Source organism: Hemitrygon akajei, chromosome 4 (genome assembly GCF_048418815.1).
Source record: "Hemitrygon akajei chromosome 4, sHemAka1.3, whole genome shotgun sequence".
Classification (NCBI taxonomy): Eukaryota; Metazoa; Chordata; class Chondrichthyes; order Myliobatiformes; family Dasyatidae; genus Hemitrygon; species Hemitrygon akajei.
In genome coordinates, this window is record NC_133127.1 from 158,664,727 (window position 1) to 158,680,060 (window position 15,334).

Here is a 15,334-nt window from a genome sequence, read left to right on the forward strand (position 1 = left end):
TTCACATACTTGTAGAATGCTTTGGGGTTTTCCTTAATCCTGCTCGCCAAGGCCTTCTCATGGCCCCTCTAGCTCTCCTAATTTCATTCTTAAGCTCCTTCCTGCTAGCCTTAAAATCTTCTAGATTTCTATCATTAACTAGTTTTTTGAACCTTTGGTAAGCTTTTCTTCTTGACTAGATTTACAACAGCCTTTGTACAGCATAGTTCTGTACTCTACCATCCTTTCCCTGTCTCATTGGAACGTACCTATTCAAAGCCCCACGCAAATGTCCCCTGAACATTTGTCACATTTCTTCTGTACGTTTCCCTGAGAACATTGGTTTCCAATTTATGCTTCCAAATTCCTGCCTAATAGCCTCATATTTCCCCTTACTTCAATGAAACATTTCCCTAACTTGTCTGTTCCTATCCCTCTCCAATGCTATGGTAAAGGAGATAGAATTGTGATCACTATCTCCAAAATGCTCTCCCAATGAGAGACCTGACACCTGACCAGGTTCATTTCCCAATATCAGATCAATAACAGCCTCTCCTCTTGTAGGTTTATCTACATACTGTAATCAAGAAACCTTCCTGAACACACCTAACAAACTCTATGCAATCTAAAACCCTCACTCTAGGGAGATGCCAATCGATATTTGGGAAATTAAAATCTCCCACCACAACAACCCCGTTATTGTTACTCCTTCCAGAATCTGTCTCCCTATCTGCTCCTCGATGTCCCTGTTACTATTGGATGTTCTATAAGAAGCAGCCAGTAGAGTTATTGACCCCTTCCTATTCCTAACTTCCACCCACAGAGACCCCGTAGACAACCCCTCCATAACTCCCACCTTTTCTGCAGCCATGACACTATCTCTGATCAACAGTGCCACGCCCACACCTCTTTTACTTCCCTCCCTATCCTTTCTGAAACATCTAAAGCCTGGCACTTGAAGTAGCCATTCCTGCACCTGAGCCATCCAAGTCTCTGTAATGGCCACAACATCAAAGCTCCAAGTGCTGAGCCACGCTTTAAGCTCATCTGCTTTGTCAATAATACTCGTTGCATTAAAATAGACACATCTCAAACCATTGGTCTGAGCGTGTCCCTTCTCTATCACCTGCCTATCCTCCCTCTCGCACTGTCTCCAAGCTTTCTCTATTTGTGAGCCAACCACCCCTTCATCACTTCAGTTTGGTTCCCACCCTCCTGCAATTTTAATTTAAACTCTCCACCAGGATATTGGTCTCCCTGGGATTCAAGTGCAACCCGTCCTTTTGGTACAGGTCCCACCTGCCCCAAAAGAGGTCCCAATGATCCAGAAATCTGAATCCCTGCCCCCCCGCTCCTATTCCTCAGCCACGCATTTACCCTCCACCTCATTCTATTCCTATACTAACTGTCATGTGGCACAGGCAGTAATCACAAGATTACTACCTTTGAGGTCCTGCTTCTCAACTTCCTTCCTAACTCTCTCTGTAGTCTGTTTTCAGGACCTCCTCCCTTTTCTTACCTATGTCGTTAGTACCGATATGAACCACAATCTCTGGCTGTTCTCCTTCCCACTTCAGGATATCGTGGACATGATCAGAGACATCCCGGACCTTGGCACCTGGGAGGTAAACTACCATTCACATTTCTTTCCTGTGTCCACAGAATCATCTATCTGACCCCCTAACTATAGAGTCTCCTATCACTGCTGCCATCCTCTTCCTTTCCCTACTCTCCTGAGCCACAGGGCCAGACTCTGTGCCAGAGGCGCAACCTCTGTTGCTTCCCCCAGGTAGGCTGTCTCCCCCAACAGTACTCAAACAGGAGTACTTATTGTTAAGGGGGACAGCCACAGGGGTGCTCTCTAGCATCTGCCTCTTGCCCTTCCCTCTTCTGACTGTTACCCACTTCTCTGTCTCCTGTGGCCCCAGGGTGACTACCTGACCATAGCTCCTCTCTATCACCTCCTCAATCTCCCTGACCAGATGAAGGTCATTGAGTGGCATCTCCAGTTCCCTAACGTGGTCCCTAAGAAGCTGCAGCTTGATGCACCTGGCACAGATGTGGCCGTCCATGAGGCTGGGAATCTCCAGGACCTCCCACATCTGACACTGAGCACAGAAAACCGGCCTCACACACATACTTCCTGTCTGTATTCTACACAGATAACCTACCTCGCCTCAACCAGTTATTGCTGAAGCCCCATTGAGCCAAACCTTCCTACTCTGTCTCACTCTACTCTGTCGCCCGCTCTGTAAAGCTGTCTTCTTTTTAAACTCCTCTCAATGTTCTCACTGGCTGACCTCCATGTGCTTGCACAGTCGTGCCCCAATCAAACCGCTGAAGAAAAAGAAAGAAAGAAACAATATTAATATGAATAAATAAGCAATAAATATCAAGAACATGAGATGAAAGGTCCTTGAAAGTGAGTCCATATGTTTTGGCAACATTTCAATGATGGAGCAACAGGTGAAGTTGAGTGAAGTTATCCTCTGGTTCAAGAGCCTGATGGTTGAGTGATAATAACTGTTCCTGAATCTGGTGGTTGAGTCCTGAGGAACCTGTACCTTCTTCCTGATTGCACCAGCAGAGAGAGAGCGTGGCCTGGGTGGTGGGGATCTGATGATGGATGATGATTCCCCGTGATAGCATCTTGTGTAGGCATGCTCAATGGTGGGGAGGGCTTTACCTGCGATGGACTGGGCCGTAACCACTACTTTTTATTGGATTTTCCATTTAAGGGCATTGGTGGTTCCATACTAGGCCGTGATGTAAACCAGTCAAAATATACTGCACATCTATAGAAGTTTGTCAGAGTTTCCGATGTCATGCTGATTCTTCGCAGACTCCTAAGGAAGCAGACGCGCTGTTGTGCTTTCTTCATAATTGCACTTGCATGCTGGACCCAGGATAGGACCTCCAAAATAATAGCACCAAGAAATTTAAAGTTGCTGATCCTTCAATGAGGTCTGGCTCATGGACCTCTGGTTTCCTTCTCCTGAAGTCAATAATCTGCTCCTTGGTCTTGCTAACATTGAGTAAGAGGTTGTCATCATGGTACCACACAGCCAGATTTTCAATCTCCCTCCAATATGCTGATTCATCACTGCCTTTGATTCAGCAAACTTGAATATGGCATCAGAGTTGTGTTTAGCTACACAGTCACAAGTGTAAAGCGATTGGAGTAGGGGGTTAAGCACATCGTCTCATGGAGCACCTGTGCTGATGATGATCATGGGGGTGATGTTAGCAATCCAAACTGACTGGGGGGGTCAATAACAATTATTAAATTAATTGTATTTATGTGGCACTAGTAATGACAACTTCCACCAATTTTCTGATGATTGAAAGTAAATGGATTAGAAATAATTGGAGTTGCACTGACTTTTTAGAAGAATGCTATAGGGTGGGGTGGCATGGTGTAGATACATTCTACAAAAGGCACTCCTTCCCTCCGCTAGCCTGCAGATCACCCTTGGGCAATGGGTAGGAGCTGCTTAGCTCCACTGATCAGAGTCATGTGAAGCCATGGGCGCAGGTGGTGGATTGTCATATGAGCAGCTGGTGCATGTCACAAGTCCTGATTATGTAACCTCTGATGCTAGATAGCCAAACTCTGAAGAGTATTGATAATGGCTGGAGTCACCTGTCTTATAGACACTGCCTAGAAGAAGGCAATGGCAAACCACTTCCATAGAAAAATTTGCCAAGAACAGTCATGGTCATGGAAAGACCATGATCACCTATGTCATACAACACTGCACATTACGAATGAACTAAAGGGTATGGGTTTGTACTGGAAAGGCTTCTAATTTAAACTCTTCTATATTCTTTCAACTCAATTCCCTCTTTCTGCCTTTCCAATATAATCTTCAATATTTTTGTTTCACCCATCGTATATTCCCTATTTTACTCCTTCTCTTTGTTTCATCTCAACTATACAGTATTTTCTCTGCATTTCTGTGTGTGATGTTGTAGGTTACCTCTTTGCCATCTCAAAATAGAATTACTACAGAAATTGGTGTAGCCTTTCAAAGACCCAGTCTCCTGTGGTTCCATCTGTTTATAACACAAAAAAAACTAGGGGGAATTTACTGTAGCAGCATCCTTTTTGTTTTTGCATTTCACCTACGTGAGTTTGAGCTGGAGTCTTAAAAACAGGGCTGGCCCGATTTCACAAATGTCTTGAAAAAAGCAGAGACTTTGAAAAACAAACAGCAAATAAAATGTGTGGTATTCGTATTCATATCTATTCTTAAGTATTATTTGTATTAAATTACAAATGTAATAAGAGATGAGAAGCTAAAACTTATGTTTGTAACTGATTTAGTTTAATATAAACATAGCTAGTTGTCCTATTGCAAGAAGAACCTAAATTGACTTGTATTTTTTGTAAATATTGAATTATTTCAGAATATTGTAAATAATGAGGAAATTCAAAATATGATTTCTTTATTAACAAATGTTTTAGGTTAGTACACTATAGCACATCAGTATTTGTACAGCTATAAAAGAAATAATATTAGTTCTGGCAACATTAATCAACATTCCTACAAAATGATTGATCCCTTCCAAACTGTTACCATTTCAAAATCACAATGCCTCAAAATTTATCAGAGTTTCTGCTGCTCTCTTGCTAAAATTCCAGTTGGCAATTGGGACAATTTATATACAAAAAAAATGATGGAGACCTGATTTTGGGGACGGGAGCCTGGTTACTCCAGCTCATGGGAAGACACACAAACATAGCCAGGTGAGTGCAAAAGGAGCAATTATTTCTGACTTGTGATTGGAGGTTCTTTATCAATTTGTTTCCGGAATAGACCAATAATAATCGGGGGCTTTCATCACCCAGCTCATGCTCCATCAACAAGGACCCTCACCACCCAGATCATGCTCTCTTCTTGTTGCTGCCATCAGGATGAAGACACAGGAGCATCAGGACTCATACCACCAGGTCCAGGAACAGTTATTAACCCTCCACCATCAGGCTCTTGAACCAAAGAGGATAACATCACTTGCCCCATCACTGAAAGGTTACCAGAAACTATGGACTCGCCTTCAAGGACTTTTCATCTCATGCTCTCGATGTTTATTGCTTATTTATTTATTTGTTATTTTATTTCTCTTTTGTATTTGCACAGTTCGTTGTCTTTTGCACACTGGTTGAATGCCCAGTTGGTGTGATCTTTCATTGATTGTTATGGTTATAATTATGCATTTATTGAGTATCCCTGCAGGAAATGAATCTCAGCATTGTATATGGTGACATATGTACTTTGATAATAAATTTACTTTGAAGTTTTCAATGCAAAAGCTTATAGATAATGGTGTTAAACTAAGCATAACATAATATTAGAGCAATGCGTCAAAGTGCTAAATAGATTATCTGAGCAGTTATTGTGAATGAGATCTACCTATCTTGCTCGGTATTAACTCTTGACAATGATGTCTTAAAAATATCTAAATTAATAATAAAACAATCATAGCTAAATTAATAATGAAAGCAATCTATAGCAAAGAAAAGTACTCATGAAGATCAGGACATTTCCAATTTGGTTAATTATTGCTAATAATCAATGGCAGCACTGGGTCGAGAGCTTCTTTCATTAAAGCAAGCATTATAGTTGTTTTATACTTCATATTGCTGTTAACAGTTTGGCACATGGCTGGAAGCAACAAATAGTATTCAGAAGGGCCATTTGAAGGGGAATGACTAAGTTATGCTGCAGTGTCGAATGTTGGAATATCCTGTGATAGCTCATAAGAGAGAAAGATTTTACATAGCTGGTGGTACTTTGCTTAGTATATGTCGATGTGGCCAGCTTCTTGACTTCTCAGTTCAGGCATGCAGTTCCAAGTTTTCTCCAGAGAACAAAAATAGTCAATCATCTATGGAATCCTCTTTCTCTGTGAGGTTCAGCTCACCTTTTAATTAAACTTGCTAAATCATATGTGAGTCCTGAGGGAGTTATCTCCCTTTTGGCATTATGTAAATGCCCTGGGAGTATTCTGATTTCTTTTCCCAAAGTGAATCATTGAACGGCACTAATACTAAATAATATAGCAAAGCAGTATTTTGTAAACACATTGTGCGAACAAGCTCCGAAGTTATAATGAGTTTAAATTTTACTTAAATTTTTCTTGTTCTCCGCGTTCTACTGCACGACTCCCAGGCCAAGTCTAGAAGTGCACTTATTTTTCTGAGGAGGATGCATTAAAATAGCAATCTAGAATGGGAACCGTGACTCATCTTCCCGCTTGAAGGGCGCTAAGGCAAATTTTGCATTCTTCATTACGTATTTTTATTTTGCCATAACTGCTCAGGCTATAGCGTGAATTTAGGTCTTCGTTATCTGAATTTCTTAATCCCAATTTATGAAGTCTATGTACCATTTGAGGATGACCTAACTTACATACCCAAGTCTAAATTAATAATATAAATATTGTTTTCGCTACACTATATATTTACTGTAGTGAATATATAATGTACTTAGGTGGCAGGGAGAAGAGATTCTTCTCTATCAAAGGAGGTGTAAGGTGCTCCTTCACTCTGCTATCTTACAGGTTACCCTTGGGCAATGTGTAGCACATACTTGGGCGATGGCAGCAGTGAGAAGTCAGAACGTCCTGGCTGGTGGAGATCCTGAAGATGGATGCTTTTTTAAAACAGCATTACATAGTAGGGAGGGCTTTACCCGTGATGGATTGGGTCTTGTCCACTACTTTTTGTAGGATATTCCGTTGTGTTGGTGTTTCCATACCAGGCTGTGATGCAACCAATCAGTCTACTCTCCACTATACATCTATAGATGTTGGTCAAAGTTTTGTCATGCCGAATCTTCGACAACTACTAAAGAAGTAGCGGTGCTGTCATTCCTTATTCATAATTGCACTTATATGCTTGGTCTGGACAGGACCTCCGAAGTAATAACACTGAGAAATTTAAAGTTGCTGACCCTCTCCCCGTCTCATCCTCCATTGAGGACTGGCTTAAGGACCTCAGGTTTCTTTCTCCTGAAGATATTAATCAGCTCCTTCGTCTTGCTGACACTGAGTAGGAGGTTGTTGTTATGCCACCACACAGCCAGATTTTCAATCCCACTCCTATATGCTAATTTATCATCATCTTTGATTCAGCTGTGACAGGGCTGTTATCAGCAAACTTGAATAAGGCATTGGAGTGGTGCTTAGGCACACAGTCATAAGTGTAAAGCGAGTGGAGCAGTGGGTAAAGCACACAGCCTTGGAGATGTTGAAGCCATGGTCTTGGACCTCTTTGATTAGTTTTGAGGGAATAATAGTATTGAATGCCTAGCTGTAGTCAATAAAGAGTATCCCGACGTATGCATCTTTGCTGTTCAGATGTTCCAGGTTGAGTGAAGAGTGAATAAGATGCATCTGCTGTGGACATGTTGCTCTTGTAGGCAAATTGGAGCAGATATCAATTGCTTCTCAGGCAGGAGTTGACATGTTTCATCAGCAACCTCAAAACACTTTTATCACTTACCCAGATGTAAGTGCTGCTGAGCAATAGTCATTGAAGTGGGTCAGCACGATCTTCCTGGGCACTGGTATAATTGAAGCCTGCTTGAAGCAGGTGAGTACCATACACTGCCATAATGCAAGGTTAAAGATCTCAGTGAACATTCCAATCACTGATCTGCAGGTCTTCAGTACTTGGCCAGATACCCTGTCTGGGCCGGGTGCTTTTTGTGAGTTCACCCTTCTGAAGGCTGCTTACAGGTCAGCCTCAGAGACTGAAATCACAGGGTCATAAGGGGATGTGGGAGTTCATAACGTTCCTCCATGTTTTGACAGTCAAAGTGAGTATAGAAGGCAATGAGCTCCTCTGGAAGCAAAGCCCTGCTATCGCCTATGTTGCTTAATTCAACTTTATAAGAGGTGATAGTATTCAAGCCCTACACAACTGTTGAATATCCGTCATTGATTCTAGTCTGGAATTGCCACTTAGTCCGTGAGATGGCAGATTGTTACTAACAGTAATAACTTGCATTTGGAATATTGGTTTCCAAGAAATTTCTGAGGAATTTCTATTGCTTAAAAGTTCATTGGATGAAACATACTGGGAATTATTAAAGGTTTCTAAATGGAAAGATTGTGAATTTTGTAAGTGACTTGGATGAGGAAGTGGAAGGATGAGTTAGTAAATTTGCAGATGACAGCAAACACCAGCAAGGTTGGTGGTGTGTGGATAGTGTAGAAGGCAGTTGTAGTTTATAATGGGATATAGGCAGGGTGCAGAGTTGGGCGGGGAAGAGGCAGATGGAATTCAATCACAAAAAGTGTGAATTAATACACTTTGGAAGATCAAACTTGAAGGTTAATGGCAGGATTCTTAGCAGTTTGGATGAACAAAGAGATTTTGGCTCCAAGTCCACAGATCCCTCAAAGTTGCTGTACAAGTTAATAAGGTTGTTAAGAAGGCATATGATGTGCTGGGATCTTCATTAGTCAGGAGATTGAGTTCAAGAGCTACTAGGTAATATTGCAGCTCTATAGTACTTTCATTAGATCACATTTAGAATATTGTATTCATTTCTCGTCTCCCCATTACAGGGAGGATATGGAAGTTTAGAGGGGGTGCAAGGGAGATTTACCAATATGCTGCCTGGATTAGAGATCATCTGCTTTGAGCATGGAAGATGAAAACTGACTTGATAGAGCTGTGTAAGATGATCAGAGGCATTGATAGAATGCTCGGCCAACACCTTTTTCTGAGGGTAGCAATAGCCAATACCAGGTGATTTAAGTTAAGTTGGGGAAAGTTTAGAGGAGATGTCAGAGGTAGGGTTTAAGGACATAGGATGGGTACCTGGAACTCACTATTAGGGGTAATGATAGAGGCAGATACAATAGGGGCATTTAAAAGGCTTTTAGGTAGGTACATGGATGTAAGAAAAATGAAGAGTTATGAGCTGTGTAGGAGGAAAAGGCCAGGTTGATCATGGTATACAAGTCAGCACAACATTGTGTGCTGAATGGGCCTATGCTATGCTGCTCTCTACTATGGTATTCAACCCAACTACCCAGGTCAGTATTTAAGATCCTTTCTTAATGTATTAATTTTTTTAGGATTTGTTCATTGTAAATTCCTAATTGCCTTTGAGCTGATGGTAGCAAGCCACCTTCTTAAGTAGTTGTGTTCCTTCCCACAGTGCTGTCAGGTACAGAGTTTTAGAATCTAGAATCAGCAATGATGAAGGACTAGCAACATACTTTCAAGACAAGATTGTGGGTGACTTGGAAGTGAACTTGTAGGTGCTGTTCTTTTTGTGCCTCTGGTCGTCTCATCCTTAGTGGTAGGGTTTGAGGATTTAGATGCTATTGGAATAATCTAGGTAGTAAATGAAATTCATTTTATTGATAGTAACACAGGCAGAGATTGCTCACTAATGGTAGAAAGAACACATGTTGAAGGGGTGCTAATCAAGCAATTTGGTAAAGTATTTCTTGAGAAATTTGGAAAATGGATTTATCCCTCTAATTGGCACATATTCCATCTCATTCCAGACTTGGGCCTCTTAAATCGCAGAAAGACTTTGGGATGTCAGGAGGTGACTCAATTCCTGCATGACATTCAGCTTCTGACCTGCTTATGGTACTTGTGTGACTCTCCAGTTGAGCTGTCCTACAGAGTACTGCAAAATGTTGATGGAGAACTGACCAATGGTAGTGCCAATGAATGTGAAGAGTAGCTTGTTGATTTCTCCCTTTCTGGATATAGTCATTGCGGTGGCACATTTGTGGCAACTAGGAGGAGGGGTGAGCCATCTGGTCTTTCAAGGTGGCATTGTCATTCATAAAGATCACAAAAAATGTGAATACTTTTTGTATCCACATGGTGGATTTTCTACCTCAGTGCTGTTTTCAGTACTATCCCCCATATTCTTGATTCCAGAAATTTAGATATCTGTTTTGAATGAACACAATGACTCACCCTCCACAGTCATCTGAGGTAGAGGTTCTCCACACTATGAGTGAAGAAATCTCTCAAATTTTCCTTATAAGTAGACTACTTCATTCTCAATCAATGTCTCATATCCTAGAATCCTCAATTGTGGATTAAAAATTATTTTTGCATCTAATGTATCAGACTTTTTCAGAATTATTTAAGTTTTGATTAGATCTACCTTGAATCTATTCAATCTCTCCTCATGTTGGTTCAAGTCTAGTAATCTTTGCTGCATACCTTCTCAAAAAGTATGTCCTTTCACTCTTGCACATTTGCAACAATATTTTTTATTCATGTAATCTAAGCATCTTGAATAAAAGCTAGCATATCTCTTGATCACTTGCTGCACTGCATGTTGGTCTTCTTTGATTTGCCTAGATGTTGTTGAGCCCATGCCAAATGTTAACATTGTTTCATTTGCAGAGGAGATGTACGTAAACGGAAGTCAACATTGTGCATTGTGCATCCTGCTTCTGACCAGATAATGGAAGAAAGGTTATTAATAAAGAACTGAAAATGATTGAGCTTCAGATATTGTTCTGAGTAGTTCAGACCCTCCAACAACTACTACCATATTGCTTTTCCCGAGATATGACTTGAACCACTGGAGTGTTTTCCCTTTGTTGCCCATTAACTTTAGTTTCAACAGGGATCCTTGATGTCACGGGCAGTTTTTCTCACCTCATGAGAACATAAGAAATTGGAGCAGGAGTAGGCCATCTGTCCGATCAAGCCTGCTCCACCATTCAATAAGATCATGGCTGATCTGGCCTTGCACATCTCCACCTACCTGCCTTTTCCCCATAAACCTTAATTCCCCTACTATGCAAAAATCTATCCAACCTTGTCTTAAATATATTTACTGAAGCAGCCTCCACTGCTTCATTGGGCAGAGAATTCCACAGATTCGCCACTCTCTGGGAAAACCAGTTCCTCCTCATCTCTGTCCTAAATATACTCACCCAAATCTTGAGGCTATTTCCCCTTGTTCTCCCTTTCATAATTTTGTATGTTTATATAAATCTCTTCTCATTCTTCTGAGTACAGTCCCAGGTGACTCCATCTTTCCTCATATTCTAACCCCCTCATCTCTGGAATCAACCTGGTGAACCTCCTCTGCATCACCTCCAAAGACAGTACATCATTCCTCAAATAAGGAGACTGGAACTGCACACAGTACGCCAGGTGTGACCTCACCAATACCCTGTACAGTTGCAGCATAACCTCCCCGCTCTTAAATTCAATCCCTCTAGCAATGAAGGCCAACGTCCCATTTGCCTTCTTGATAGCCTGCTCCACCTGCAAACCAATCTTTTGTGATTCACGCACAAGCACTCCCAACTCCCTCTGTACAGCAGCATGCTGCAATCTTTTACCACTTAAATAATAATCTGATCATCCATCTTGCCTTGCAAAGTGCTCTATCTGGCAGACCCTTGCCCGCTCACTTAACCTATCTATATCTCTCTGCTGATTTTCTGTATGTTCTGCACAATTTGCCTTTTCCACTCAGTTTAGTGTCATCAGCAAACTGAGATACACTACACTTAGTCCCTTCATCCAGATCATTAATACCGTATATATCATGTACAGTTGCAGGCCAGCACCGACCCCTCTGCTACACTGCTCACCACTGATTGCCAACCAGAGTAACACCCATTTATCCTAACACTCTACTTTGTATTAGTTAACCAATTATCCATCCATGCTAATACATCATCCCCCAACTCTATGAATCCTTATCTTATGGATAAGTCTTTTATGCGGCACCTTATAGAATGCCTTCTGGAAATCCAAGTAAATAACATCCAACTGTTCCCCTCTATCCACCGTGCTCATTATATCCTCAAAAAACTCCAGTAAGTTTGTCAAACAGGACCTGCCTTTGCTGAATCCATGCTCCATCTGCCTGATGGATCCATATCTTTCCAGATTTCTTATCCTTGCTATTTCTTCCCTAATGATAGCTTTAAGCATTTTCCCAACTACAGATGTTAAACTAACTGACCTTTAGTTACCTGCTTTTGTCTACATCCTTTTCTGAACAGTGGCGTGACATTCGCCATCTTCCAACCCACCGGGACCTTCCCAGAGTTTAGAAAATTTTGGTAAATTATCACCAAAGCCTCTACTATAACTGCTTCCATTTCTTTCAGTATGCATTCCATCAGGTACACAAATTTGCTCAGCACTACCTCTTCAGTGATGGCTATTGTATCAAAGTCCTCACCTCCAATCGCACCCATAACATCTCTCTTTAGCATGTTAGACGCATCCTCCACCATGAAGATCAATTCAAAATAGTCATTCAAAGCCTTGGCTATTCCCTCATTACTCAATATCAATTGTCCCTTCTCATCCTCCAAGGGACCTACATTCATTTTAGCCACCCTTTTCCACTTTATATAAATAAAAAAACTTCTACTAACCATTTTTATGTTTTGTGCTAGTTTATTTTTATAATCTAGCTTCCCTTTCTTTATTGCTTGCTTAGTGGTTCTTTGTTGCTTTTTAAAGTTTTTCCATTCTTCCAGTTTCCACTACTCTTGGCGACTTTGTATGCACGAGCTTTTAGTTTGATGCCTTCTTTTATTCCCATAATTATCCAAGGCTGGCTGTTCCCACCCTTACTGTCCTTCTTTCAGTTGGAATATACTTTTGTCAAGCACTGTGAAAAATCTCTTTGAAAGTCCTCCACTGTGCCTCAACCATCCGACCATATAGCCTGTTTTCCCAGTCTACACTAGCCAAATCCTCCCTCATCCCATTATAGAAGATCCCTAACTACAAGATCACTAACTTTACCTGTCTCACTGCATAGATCTAAGATAGTATGTTCCCTTTAGGTTCAGTAACATGCTATTCAAGAAAGCTATCACAGATGCGTTCTATGAAGTCCTCCGCAAGACTGCCTTGACCTTGATTCACCCAATCTATATGCATGTTAAGGTCCCCACAATAACAGCTGTTCCATTCTTACATGCCTCAGATATTTCTCTGTTCATTGCCTGTGCCACTGTAATGTTATTATTTGGTGGTCAATAGACAACACCCACCAGTTATTTTTTCTCTTTACCATTCATAATCTCTTCCCAGATGGATTCAACATTCTGCTCCTTAGATCTCATATCGCCTCTCACTATCGCCCTGACCTCATCTTTAATTAAGAGCGCTACCCCACCTCCTGTACCTTCCTGCCTATCCTTCCGTATTACCTGATATCCTTGGATATTTAATTCCCAATCCTCTCCACCCTGCAACTATGTCTCTGTAATGGCCACTAAATCATACCCCTTTGTACTGATTTGTGCCACAAGTTCACTGACCTTGTTTTGAATACTATGGACATTTAAATAAAGTGCCTTTATACTCACTGTGCCTTTTAAAATCTTGTAATCCTTTTCTCTTTTGCATTTGGCTTGTCTTCACTCTTACTTTTCTCTTTTTGATCTTCTGCTTTTACTTTATCTTTATCCACACTTTTCTCTTTTACTTTATCCATACTTCTCCAATCTGTTGAACCCACCCTCCCCCCCTACTATTTAGTTTAGAGCTCTATCCTCAGCACTAGTTATGAATTCACTGGGATCCAGGTCCCACCATGGTTCAGGTGGAGCCCTTCCCATTGGTACAGCTCCCTCCTTCCCCAACACTGGTGCCAATTTCTCATGAATTCAAACCCACTTCTCCCACACCAATCCTTGAGCCACGTGTTTAACTCTCTAATCTTCTTGACCCTATGCCAATTTGCACATGGCTCAGGTAGTAATCAGAGATCACCATTTTTTTGGTTCTGCTTTTTAATTTAGACCTTAGCTGCTCAAATTCCCTCAACAGAACCTCTTTCCTCGTTCAACCTATGTTGTTGGTACCCACGTTGACCACAACAACCTGAACTTTCCCCTCCCACTGCAAATTCCTCTGCAGGTCAAATAAGATGCCCCAAACCCAGGCACCTGACAGGCAACACAGCCTTCAAGATGCTCTATCCTTACGACAGAGAGCTCTGTCTATACCCCTGACTATACAATGCCCAATTACCACTACATTTCTCTTCTTTCCTCCATCTTGAATGGCTCCCTGAACTATGGTGCCAGTTAGGTTGCTCATCCTTCCTACTGCCCCCACTCTCATCAACACAGGGAGTAAGAATCTCAGACCTTTTGGACAAGCTCAAGGGCTGAGGCTGCTCCAGCACCATCTCTTGGATCCCACTTCCTGCCTCACTCACAGTCACACCCTCTTATCCCTGACCACAGACTGAATTTGAGGCAGCTAATCTCATGGGTGCGACTACCTCCTGAAACAGAGAATCCAGGTAACAGTGTTTGAAGCTCAGATTCCAGGCCATCAACTTTGAGCCCGAGTTTAAGCAGCCAACACTTGCTGCAGATGTAGTCACTAGGAATCACAACAGGGCCCACCAGCTCCCACATCATGCCGCTACAGCACATCACCTGAACCTGCATCATCCCTATTTTATTTAATTAGCTGTAATTTAGTGACATTTTATTCAACCACTACAAAAACCGTACCTGCTACTCACTTGTGCCTCCTTGCCAAAGCCTCTTGATCCATAGCCTCAAGTTCCCACTCCTACAGTGGTCCCTTCACACAATGGCCACTCCGCTTTGACCCTGCTTTACTTTTATTTGCTCCTGCTAATGAATTGCAATCGATTGGTCCATCGCTAATGTGCAAAGCTCTGCGAAACGCTCTTTTTTTAAACTCTTCTCTCTGACCTGTGTGAAGCTCCCTCTTTCTGCGATATAATTGATCTGCTGCTAATGCGCTGAGCCCCGCGAAACGCTAATTTTTTATACTCTTCTCCCCGATCTGTGCAAACCTCTCTGTGTGAATCAATTGGTCGCTAACGCCTCTAAAATAGAATACTTTGGTCCGCTTTGGATGAAGCCTGTGATAAGATCTGGAGTCCAGAAGCCTAATCAAATTCCAAATAGTTCTTCATATCATCACAGATTTTTAAAAATTATTAAGTTGTTTGTAATTCTATACCACTGGTGATGACAACTTCATTCACTTCTCTGATAATTGAAAGTAAATGGATTGGCAATAATTAGAACTCTCCAGATTTTTGAGAAGGGTGCAATAAGCTATACATTTGCACAGGAAAAGCTTCTGATTTGGAATCATCCTATATCCCTTCAAATCAATTCCCTCTATCAGCCTTTCCAATAAAATATTTAACATTTTTGTTTCAGCCATCATCTATTCCTAATATTCCTCCTGCTCTTTGTTTCATCTCAACTATATTGTCTTAACAGGTACAAGCAAGAAAAAATTTGCAGATGCTGGAAATCCAAGCAACACACACATAATGCTGAAGGAACTCAGCAGTGCAGACAGCATCTTTGGAAAAGA